The 11,638-nt window shown below is 40.4% G+C and overlaps 1 long non-coding RNA gene across 3 annotated transcripts; it reads left to right on the top strand.

Annotated features, from left to right (window-relative positions):
- The first annotated feature begins 933 nt into the window (after positions 1 to 933).
- On the top strand, positions 934 to 10,394 carry LOC130157400 (uncharacterized). Of its 3 annotated transcripts, XR_008824847.1 has the most exons (6): positions 934 to 1,137; positions 1,816 to 4,762; positions 6,235 to 6,560; positions 7,539 to 7,658; positions 8,693 to 9,334; positions 9,464 to 10,394. It is a non-coding gene; the product is annotated as an uncharacterized LOC130157400 (long non-coding RNA). The 3 variants fall into 3 exon arrangements; XR_008824848.1 differs by having other exon boundaries at positions 7,542 to 7,658; positions 8,693 to 10,394; XR_008824846.1 differs by having other exon boundaries at positions 8,693 to 10,394.
- The last annotated feature ends 1,244 nt before the right edge of the window (positions 10,395 to 11,638 follow it).

Genomic DNA, 11,638 nt, shown 5'->3' with positions numbered 1-11,638 from the left:
ATAATTACCATTTCAATGTAAATGGTGAATTTTCATAACGCCATTAAGAAATACTTATTTTTCTTTAATTTAGTTCCATTTTCTAAATGGCATAAAATAATACCAGGTACACTTAATAAAACAATTATTATAATGGAATAGGTAGCATTTTTATATTACCTTTCTTTTTTATAATTACATCTCTGAATACAGACATGTGTTATCAGAAATATTAATGAATGTAATGAATGTAATTAGAGTACGTATTTTACAACTAAGGAGTCATGTAGATAAATGGGGAGCCTTTGCATTACGGATGTATATAGCCAGCAGTTTGAGAAAGAATATGTTTATTTAGCGTACTTTTTACAGCTCAGATCATAGCTTGTTATAGGTAAAGCTGCTGTAAATTGTGTGGACCATGAAATACCAATTGGAGGAGCACTGCAGCCAAAAAGCATAGAACTTGGTAAGGTACAGCTAGTGCGATGCAAATCATATAATCAAGCCCTTACTTCAAAAGTTAATGAGGTTTGTAGTACACTACAGTTTATGCTGCTGACAGAAAATCTGAGGACATTAAGCAATTCCTTTTATTTGCTAGTACTCTATAAAATATCAACTGCATTAAAGGAACAGAGCGCATGAAAATATGAGGTAAAGCATGGAGGTAACGAGTGAGATAGGAATTTGTGGGTTTGCTATTGAAACAATGGTGAAAACTACAAATTTGTTTTGCTTTAATAAAGATATTTAAGAAACATATCTACATTTCTTTAGGTAAATTTGGGGACATACCTTTATAACAATAGATTTTTTCCCAGAGGTTCACAGATGTAAGGATATACCAGCATCTTCATCCATAGCTGTATTTAGCTGAATGTCTCACAACATGCTCCCAGCACCAGCTAAGTGCTATCACACATTTAATCAATCAAATCTCTTCCAGATATGCTACATCACTCTAAACATTCAAAAACGATGTGAGAATATTTTGGATTGTGTGTGGACTAAACAGGAAAACCCAGAAGTCAGTAATTCTACTTCCACGATTCAAAAGCTGTTCAAAACGTGTTACCAAATGCAAAAGGAAAACGGAGGGTGGGAAGGCTCCGGAAATAAGCTGCTGCCCCACGGAGAGTCCGCTGAGCACACGAGGTGAGTGGGAATAACCTTTCCTATTGTTGTAAGCGTTCTGCCTCCGAGTCCTAGTCAAGCAGCACTCCTGATGTCCTGTCCGTAGGCAGGCATGATAGGACCTGGGGCAATTTCTGAGCTGGAGCTTTCGCTCCCTAGTCAAGTCCAGCGTGTGGAAGCGAACAGAAATATTTTTAATATACCTGTTCTCACATGATGGTTATAATGCTCAATCCTTATAGTAGCATGTGGTTTATGTGATTGTCTGTTAGTGGGGTCAGTTGTATCTAACCTTTATTTTGATGGAGTTAAGAACTGTACTGGCAAAAATGGAATATAATGGAACTATAACATCACTAATTACGTGGTAATTCTAAAAAATAATATGATTCACATTTTTTTCATGTGCAAAAATGAAAAGACATCAGTTGGAACTTTTGTCAAAGGAGCTAATTATTTAAAGATCATTTTTCCAGGCTTTTAACAAGAATATTCATCTGTGAAATTGATTTTAAGTTTTTAAAAAAGATTTTTTAAGACTTTTCAATATTTATTTAGGTAATATTAATAATTATGTATGCACACACAAAGGATTATAGTTTGCTCTCATATGCTAAGAGCTAAACCTGAGGAGAGGTTTATGTTGTTCTTTCTACTTCCTTAACTTGAGATTAGCAAAATGACCCAGAAACCTTTCAGGTTTCAGGAATGCCCTCAAGGAAGCCACAGAATGTGTGAAACTGGGACCACAGACATTGAATACTGCTTGAGCAAGTCCTGTGCTTAAGAAAAGTGTGCGCGCGCGCACACACAGAGCCTGCTTTTCAACCCACAGACAGGAGCACTGATGGACTTCCAAAGTAAGTCTGTGGACATGAACCCAGGTGTGAACCCAGATGAACCCCAGACCTCCACGGACATGCCCTGGATTTAAAAACCCCACAGGTTGGTGTCGCTTGTCACGTTACACAAAACTTAAGAAAGCAGCCAAAAAAGATTCAAGTAAAAACTTGTCCAGAAGGAGCTATGCACCTCGCGCTAGCTCTGCCGCATGGGTTTCAGAGCTGCTCCAGCTGCGATTTCTAGATTTGCTCAAAGCTGCCTTTGAATCAATTTTGATATATCAGAGCCCTCTGCTGGGCACCTGCAATGAGTGGGCAACGCTGCCCAAGTGCTGTCACTTAAACGGGAGCACAGCTGTTCTCACTATATAAAATAAAGGCACTGTATGATCTTTTTTATGCTTTAACAGGATAATATCTCATTTTTGATGATTCAGAAGTCTTGGCATGATGCTCACTTCAAGAGTATCGCTCTCTCTCCAGTGTGTCTTCAAACTTCGCTAAAGTACAATGACTGGGAGTTCATACGGATTCACACAGTGATTGGGAAAACGCATTAAAGAAAAAATTACTGAGTGCTATTAAATACGAAGAAAATGTCTTCCATTTCAGAAGCCTTTGGACCGTGAGTTTTTTGGAGACAAACAGATACCCCTGGGGACATACCATTCCAGCTGTAACACCTGCTCTCCCTCGCTGGTTATGGGGCTAAATGGGTCTTTGGTGGAATTTTTCTTTTGAATGGAGATCAGGACAAACAGATCTAAAGATTACAGGTTTAATAATAATTTTGTGCTTAATAATAATTAGTGATCAGAATTAATTAGAAAAAATTAATGATAATGACATTGGTACAAAACTTTACCTCTTCTGGCACTGCTGAAGACTTTCTGTTTCCTCACTGCGTGATTAAAAGGAACAGAAAGAAGTTGCAGCTTTGGCACTTTTGATGTCTGGATTAGCACTTTTGGATCTATGGAACAGTTACAGCTGTTCAGTCTAAAGGATCAAAAATGTTAAGAAAATTAATTGGTACCCTGAATAAACATTCATTGCATGATTTTCGTAATTTAAGGGTCCCATTTACTTAAAGGAGAAATGACCAGCCCTGCAGCGTGGACTGTGCTTTAGGGACTTGGGGAAGGCACCTCAGATCGTTTTCCTTAGTGTCAGGGTGGTTGCAATGAACTTCTGAGGCTCTTTTGTGGTGGCTTATTGGTTTGGACCGTGAGGAGCTGTGGGTTCATCGCTAGGTTCGACTAAGGCTCAGGTAATTTCTTGATCTAGCGAAAGGCATCTGAACTGGGCTATAGTTGACTCCCTGAAGCTGACTGAGGACTGACGGCTTTTCTTTGCAGGCTACTTGTCTGCATGCCTCAGATCCAGAAGCCAGAAATGTGGCTAAAATACTTACGTTGCCACTCTAGCTGTAGATCCTGCTATGGCCACTTCAAGCAGATGCAGCTGTTGCATGGTTTATGCTCCAATTGTCCTAAAATCTGTGGTTGGGCTTTTGAGACTTGTGATCACAGAAGACCTGTCAAGCCCAGCACTGGCTATGACACTACTCAGAATCTGGATAATTAAAAAATAACACACAAATCCTACTAATTAACCCACTTTAACACCATGAAGCTTATTAAAAGTTGAATTGTGTTGTTTAAAAATTTTCTAAACCTGCACTATTGTTAGTCCATGTGCCTCTCTTTCTGCACAGCTGAACATCTCCTGTAATCTGTGTAGAGTCTACACAGCGCTGGTGGCATCAGTGAGGCTGTGACAGGCAAAAGCAAGGGAAACTCAGGCTCTTCAGTACCTGGAACAGAAAAAAAGTGCAGGATTTGTGCCATGACTTGTTTTTTACAAGTCACTGTTTTAAAAAGAAACCAAGAGGTTTAAAGGGAGAAGAAATAAAAACCTAGGTTTCTTTTGATTAACTTAGCAAACAAGAATGGCCTGTCCCTTCCAGCTTTTCTACATAAATTCACCAATTTCATCTCTTTTTTCTGAGTTAGTTACCACAACTATCCTGTGGTTGCTTTCTCAAAGAATGAATGAAGTTTTCTTACTGTATCCCAGACTCCCACCGTGTCCGTGGAAGCTGCCAAACATGTTTAGAGAGGCAGCAAGGGGTTTTCAACAGCCAGGTCACTACAGGTGCTGGCAAGAAAAAGAGTCTCTTCTGAATTATCCCAAAAGGACAAATGTGTGATCCCTATGAACAGTTTTTCATTTATAATCCTCATGTGCTCTGATAAAGGTTACTTCAAGCTGTCTTCCTCTCTGCAGTCTGCAGTAAGTGCATCTTAAAATAATTGAGCTAATGTAAAAGTCTTTAGCTTCTTCATCCTAATAAGCTGAAATTTGTATTCTAAAGGAAGTTATTTTAGTGCTAAGTAATGTTACAAATTGATTAGGAATGTTTTCATTCCGTAAGTCTCACATTTCAAGCAGGGTACCTCCTGACACGCTCTTGCTTTTTCTAAGCACTAAAAATGTTTTAGGAAAACCAAACCTGGAGATTATAGCCTTGGCTTCTCTCCTTTTTGCATAGTAGCAGGACAAGACCTTCCCTCATCAAAACACTGTTCTCTTTAAATATGCCAAATTGTTTCAGAGGTTTCTCTGCCCTGATGCTCTCAGGGGTGGGATGATGATCAACTGATGTCCTTCACCAAGAATGTTTTCTAGATGTAAGCTGCAGTCTGAATTTTGGAGAAGTGCTTGATGTGGTTGAGAAGGAGGGGCTGGATGGTGCTGCTGTGAATCTTACAGCTGTTGCAGAAAAAGCTGATCAATAGCAGGTAAACTATTATTTTCATTTTTCTGAAGATTGTATGTTAAACATTACTTATTTAGTGTTGAAACTTCTGTTTACGCATTTAGTAATTTTTCAAAAGAAAATTAGTGTCTGGAGTCAGTTTTCTCTGGTTTTTAAAGTGGAAGTTTAATACTGCTGTACCCAGAAAAGTACCTCAGCATGGGCCACTTGGTATTTATACAGTATGGATGCATTTCATGTAGAGGTGTTGGGGCTTTATCTTTATGAGAAGAACAGAGTGGTGGTCTGTTGACAGATTTCCACTATAGCTGAGGTGAATTCCTAATAGTCTTACAAATAGGGAAAAACAGTTAAGAATGATGCCGATGTAGGGGCTGCAGGTTTAAATAATGCTGTAAGAGGAAACCTTCCTTAGCGTTTAGCTAAGCATGTCATTCCTCAGCATGCCTAGCTCTTCCTTTAGTTAATGTTTCAAACCATGGGTTTGCATAGTGAGAGTGCAGGATTTAAAAATGATCACCTAATTTTGTAAAATGCTAATAAACACTAATAAAAAGTGGTAAATTTAACATACTTTCAAAGGCAGCTAAAAAGCTGTGTTGAACCCAATGCTTTTGTATGTAACTGCTATGAGAACTGGCCTGGAAAAGCTCCTGCATGTTGCAAAATCCTGCCTTAGCTATGACTAATTTTTAATCAAAATGAGGTGGTATAAATAAAACTTGTATTTTCTTTCTTTCCTTCTTTACAGTTATATTTTTCTCATTTATGGTTAGTATAGAACTCAGATCTAGAAGCACATTAAAATATACAACTGAATTAAGAAATGGTTTAAATGGAAAATTTTATTCTTCCTGGCCTTATTACATGAGTACAAATCAGAAATGATTCCATGGAAATCAATGTGGCTGTAGTAATGTGATCTCAGTATAACCAGGGAAATTTATCAGCCCACAGGATACAAGATTTTAATACAAAAAAGTCAGTCATTTAAAAAAAAAAAAAAAAGTCAGGATAAAGATATTCTTGCTTCTAATTGAAAAATATTTTTTACTTAAAGAGCAGCTTTGTGCGATAAGTATATTTTAATCAAAGGACAACTTAACCAACATACACTTGGCATAAAGTGAAATTTTATGTTTTCCAAAACTCATGATGAAAAGACTTTTGTTCTGCAACATCAATGCGTGTCTTACCCAAAGCTGTATTATTAAATTCAGTATATCAGGGTTTTTTTCCTTAAAGTGCACTAGTGTAATTTGGCTTCACTTCTATCACTTTGTAACCGGAGGCAGAATTCAGCCATCTGTATTGCTTAACCCTCTTGTCAGTAATGGTGTGGTATTCCTTTATAATAAAAGTGGCTAATGAAAACGTTAATATAGCATGTTTCAGTGCATGCAACAGTATCACTTAAATTTAAATCTAAAGTATATCTAATTAAAGCCTTAACTACACGGGTTTAATTTTTTTCTTTCTGAAATTGTACTCTAGTCCAAAATGTAAGTGCATTTGCTGAAACCCGCAGAAGCTTGTTGAGAATAATGAAGAAGCACTTGACCAGCACCTCAAGGTGGGACTAATTCGCTCCCAGAAGATCCTCAGTACCTTGTCAAGAGGACTACAGCCTGCAGAAATGAAAACTCTGTGTAACAGGTGACAAACCAGTGTCATTTACCTGTCAGGCGCTTTGCGTGGAGCCCCCGTGGCACGGCAGGAGGCAAGCCTGGTCTGTGTAGAAGCCTAATCTCTGCTCGTGAAACCTGCCTGCACACGTATACCAACACCGTGTGGCAGGGAGGAGCATCTGTTTACTGCAGGTAACTACGGAATATAAATACCTCCGTGGTCACAAGTTCCATGTCTGCTTGTTTCTTAAAGCACCCAAAGCCTCATCTTTTATTTAACCATTGCTTCAGCTCTTTATTCAGGGTTATTTGGGAATGATATTAAAAACAGCCTAAGTGCATTTGTTAGAGAGAAGTAGCTAAGCCTGTGTAAATTCTGTCTCCCTATAATTTAACAAGGGCAGGGGCACACACCATTATTTATAGCTCTGCCTTAACTGCAGTAGATGAACGCCCTCGGTTACCTCTGCAGGCCATGCTGCACGTGTGCTGGTGACTGACGTCCTGCGAGCTGACGGAGGGGAGCTTCTGCCAATTTTCCACTGTCACAGAGCCTCAGCTTTCAGCCTGCCAACAGGTGTTATCCAGCCTTAAAGCCGGTCAAAGCAGTGAGATGAATCCGGACTATTCCTTTCCAACAGCAAACTTAAAAGAATCCAGCTGTGAAATGCACATTGCAATTAATTTTCTTTTTAGGGATTGTTTCCATAATGGTCTAACCAAACACAGAAGCAACACTTGGTGGCAGAAATGGAGGATGAGTTACTTATCCTTGGTCTTCAAATAGAACAAAAATCAATGATAGGTCAAAATATATTGTTGCTTTTATTCAGTATCTTTCCATATCTTCAGCATCATCTTGTAATATTTCACCTCAAAATCTAATTCCTATATATAAATCTGTGGCTTGCTCCTAAAAATGTTTTCCCGGTCTCTTCATGGCTAAAGAACCACAAGCATATACAAACCTCTGTATTTTTGATCCGAGAACTCTCTCCTTACATGTGTGTGCAGCTACATGTGTGCCACGCAGAGATCCAGTCACAGTGAAACCCACCAACATTCCTTGTTGGCTCATTCCGGAGATGTCAGTCACTGAGTAACTGTCGTGTTTTCTTGAAATTCTGTCAAGGAAGTGTTTTCCTGCCAAAAAGATTTTTTTCTCTGAAGCAGGAGACGTTGGAGAAGCTGCTGAGAGACACACTAATTGCAAACAAGATTTGACCGCTTGTTAAGTAAGATGAAGAAACCACACCTGGAGAAACAAGGACTGTTGCAGAGTATGCTCAGGTACAATGTCCTTCATCGCTTTCAGATTTGCACTTTCACAGACCCAGTCTTCCTCGCTGCTAAGACTTTCAACTCCCATTTATTTTGGTGGGAATAGAGGATTTTTAGTCTGGCAAAGTTCCATTCCCTGAAGGCTGTGATAAGCAGATACAAACACGTACAGAAATTGCCATACGATTCCGACGTCTATCTTTTGTCTGCAGTAGCAGTTTGCTTTCAGAGGAGTCTTGACGAGGTTGTGAAATCACAAGTAGAAACGAGCATGAAGTAGTTCTGCTTTGTTTCTGTACATCATTATTCTGTTTGAACAACTTCACACGAGCATTATTTCTGTCACCAGTAGTAAGGTTTTTCTATTAACAGTTACAGTATGGGGTGGTTTTTTTAAAGCTGTGTTGCCAATAGCAAATGGTTTGAATTTTAATGTGGCTTTGAATTCAAGTTTTTTTCCTTTTTTTCACCTTTCTCTGCTCATTAATTTCCATTTATATTCCTAAGCATCTACAGGGTATTACAGTGCTTTTCACAGGAATTTACTTCGTCTGATTGTAAGCTTTAGATGGATTCTCTTTCTGGTCAGGTGATTAACATTTAAAAGCCTTCACAGTTTGAAATACAGGAGCAAGAAGATCCTTTAGTCGGGCTGACTAAACCTAGCAATATAGTTCCAACAGGGAATACAAGCACTGTAAAAGCGAGTCCTGGGAAGCTTGTGTGTGCACAGCTCCAGTTCCGGGATCTCGAGCCAGGCTGGGCACATGAGCATTAGGTACAAGCAGCGTGTGTGTGTGTGTGTGTGTGTACATGTATCCCAGTTCAAATGTCAGAGCAGGTTTCTACCGACGGATATATGATCAGTTGTGTTTCTCACCCTTGGGATCTCTGTTAAATATTTCTCCTGAACATTGCAAAGACGTTTCTCATGGCTGTTGCGTGGAGTGACTGAAACTCTTTTGGCATCTCCATCTTCCATAAGAGTTATTTTACAAGGGTGATATTACTGGCTCAGAATTCCCCATTCACAATTCACACAGGTCCCCAGGATGGGCTACTGCTCTGATAGCTGTTCTTGATGGCGCTACCGCTGCATGTTCACCTTCCCTTTCTTCGGCCAAGGAGGGACCTGAAGAATCCATGGCCCCTCTGAACCGCTGCTCTCTGCAACCCTTTATGCAGAGAGCAAGCAGAGAAGCAGAAGGGTGCGCTCAAAAAATGTCATCTTCCAACGGTAAGGCGCGCTATTCGTATTAGCGTGAGCATGCGGAGCCGATGCTGTGAAGTAACAAGCAACTAGTAAATCCCCTGCTCCACCAGGCGTGCGTAACCTGATCTGCAGCACGGTGGAAGACTTAAAAAGGTTTTGCTGTCGTCTGCCTGCCTGTGACTGCAAATGCGTTGCGGCATTTCCTGTCCCTGCTCAGATGGCAGAACTAATTAGCTCAAGGTACAAAAGGAAAATCCCTTGAAACGTTTGGCTGCAGCGGCACTGGCCAGTCCTATGAGGAGGAAGACTGATAGTACGTTGACATGATACGACAACTGTGCACACACGGTGCCAACTGGGCACCTTCAGTCTTCTCTTCAAAAGCTTTCCCCACTCCTGTGGATGGGGCATGAAATACGTTTCTCATGGTACTCCGTAACTGGTATTGCTTACATTTTTACATACAAAAAAGGTAGGACTAATGTTTTAAAATGTATCTTGCCCTCCCCCCTCCCCCCCAAGAAAACCCACCCCACTGCTTAGCTTTTCTAAAATACTAAAAACCTAACAGCACTCTCACAGTATTGCCTGCTAATTGTAGGGAACTTCCCCACCAGAAGTGAGTGTTGGAGTTTTTGGTTATAGAGACGGTACAAGACATTCTCCATCCGCACGCTGCAGAGGTTTTACACCCACTCCCCGAGCAGCTTTCACTGCAAGAACCGTGCTGCTGGTAAGGCTGTAATGAGCTATTGTAAATAGAATTTAAGCAATCACTGTTATTACCAGTGGTAACTTCCAGCAGGCAAAACTGTCCTTGCTGTTGCTTCAGCCGTCTACCCTATTCCCACTAGAGTCTTCATCACATTAGGTCAAACGAGCACAAAATGTATTTCCTGAGCAGCACCCCTTAGGCTGTACCCCACCGTTACGTGGCGGTGTTGCTTGGTTTTGACATCTCATAGAAGCTGCGGGCAGAAATACACCCTAGTACAGGCAAACCAAGCGTTAGCTCTGTCTTTTTACAGTTAAATTTACTTTTTGATTAATGGAACGAAGAGCAAAAAAAGAGGTAATGCACTCACCTTGCCTGCTTCCCCAGACTCCCTGAAGACCCAGGGTACCGTCACCTCCAGGCGCAGTGGTCCCCCCCGTGACAGCGGCCAGTCTGCCAGGGGAGCAGGGGCCCTGCTGTGCCAGCTCCGTGCCCGACAGCTCTCAGTCACATGTAACGATGGGTATTCTGCTCCTCCGCAGCTCCGGAGCCTGCTTTCCTTCCCCTGCCATGCCAGCTGCTGCTTCTTAGCACTTTTTCTTCAGTCCAGGCAGACAAACAAAGTAGCTGCCACGGACAGAGCTGATTCAAAGAACAAACCTGCTCTCCGGCTGCCAGTGGAGCCGTGAACTTTTGCATGAACAGAAGCAGAAGGCAGAGACAGACATCTTGTACACGGTGAGACCTCCTTTCCTTAAAATTCCCAGGCAGGCTAAGAGAAGGACCACACATGAGCCTGTAACACTCAACCCCCAACCAGAGATACAAAAGGAACTGAGCAAACTTACACCTTTACACTTCAGAAGATACATCGGTGTCATTTTGTTTCCAGACGCCACCATAGTTTGGAAAGAAAAAAAAAAAGCACTACTAATTTTTAAGCAAAAGCTTTATTTTAGTTTATACACTTGTTTGTATTAAAAACAATTACTTCAAAATCGAATTCACAGAAGATCAGCACGTAAATAAACTGAATTTATCATCAGTCCATGCCTGTTTCTGAAAGACAAGGGCTCTGAATTACACTGTAACAGCCTTGCGCGCAGGCAGATGACACTGGGGTGGCAGCAGATGACACTGGGGTGGCAGCAGCACCTCCTAGTTGCCACGCTGAGGAGTTCTGCCCTCCCAGTACATTTGTAAACGCCGGCTGCGCACTGGTGCAGCTCAGCCACTGCTCTATTTCCCATTAATCCACCGAGCAACCATTGAAAAAGGTATCCCAGTTTAATCTGCTCCTTCACAGGAGTAAATGCTCTTCAGCGTGGTTACAGGCACTGCTGTTTTCTCCCAGGAATCAAAGTACTTGTCTTAAAACATTTCCAACACCAACAGAGCTATTTTTGGAGAAGACTGTCACAACCAAGCTACATTATATACACTTCCAATGTACAACTATCTTTAAAAAAAATGCCCGTGTAGAAAATAGAGGGTTCTTTCATTAAAAAAATCACATGCTGGATTTCAATTACATCAACATTTTAAAAGAATGGTAAGTAATTCATGAATAATAGCAACATTCAGATTTATCTGGAACCTTCCTACTAGCAAGTGTGGAGGTACCAGCACTATATTTAAGATTAGTAAGTTTTTCTGGACAATTTGTGCTATATACCTTATGTATGAAATATGTGAAAAGCTCTCAGTTGTGACAACAGAATAAAAGCTCGTTAATTAATGCAAGATCATTTCAGTAAAATTATTCTACTTACGAAGTAAATACTGCAAGAACTTCTAATTTACAGCCAGTCAGATGAAGAACACAACTAGTGACTAGAACACATACATTAGTTAAAAGTCAAATATATACAAAAATATATTAGAAAGTGGTCGCGTTTAGCCACAGGCTTATGTAAAAAAATGTTGTTTTAAATAGCAGTAGCAAAAAAATAGCTATTTTCTCTATCTGCAAAAGTACAAAAGGCAAAACCTACATGAGGTAGCAATGCCAAATTAAAAAACAACAACTTTGGATTGAGGAGCATTTCCTACATTTTCGTA

The sequence above is a fragment of the Falco biarmicus genome, chromosome 12, assembly GCF_023638135.1.
Source record: "Falco biarmicus isolate bFalBia1 chromosome 12, bFalBia1.pri, whole genome shotgun sequence".
NCBI lineage: Eukaryota > Metazoa > Chordata > Aves > Falconiformes > Falconidae > Falco > Falco biarmicus.
The sequence above is the reverse complement of the archived record's forward strand: the minus strand, read 5'-3'. Positions and strand labels throughout refer to the sequence as shown.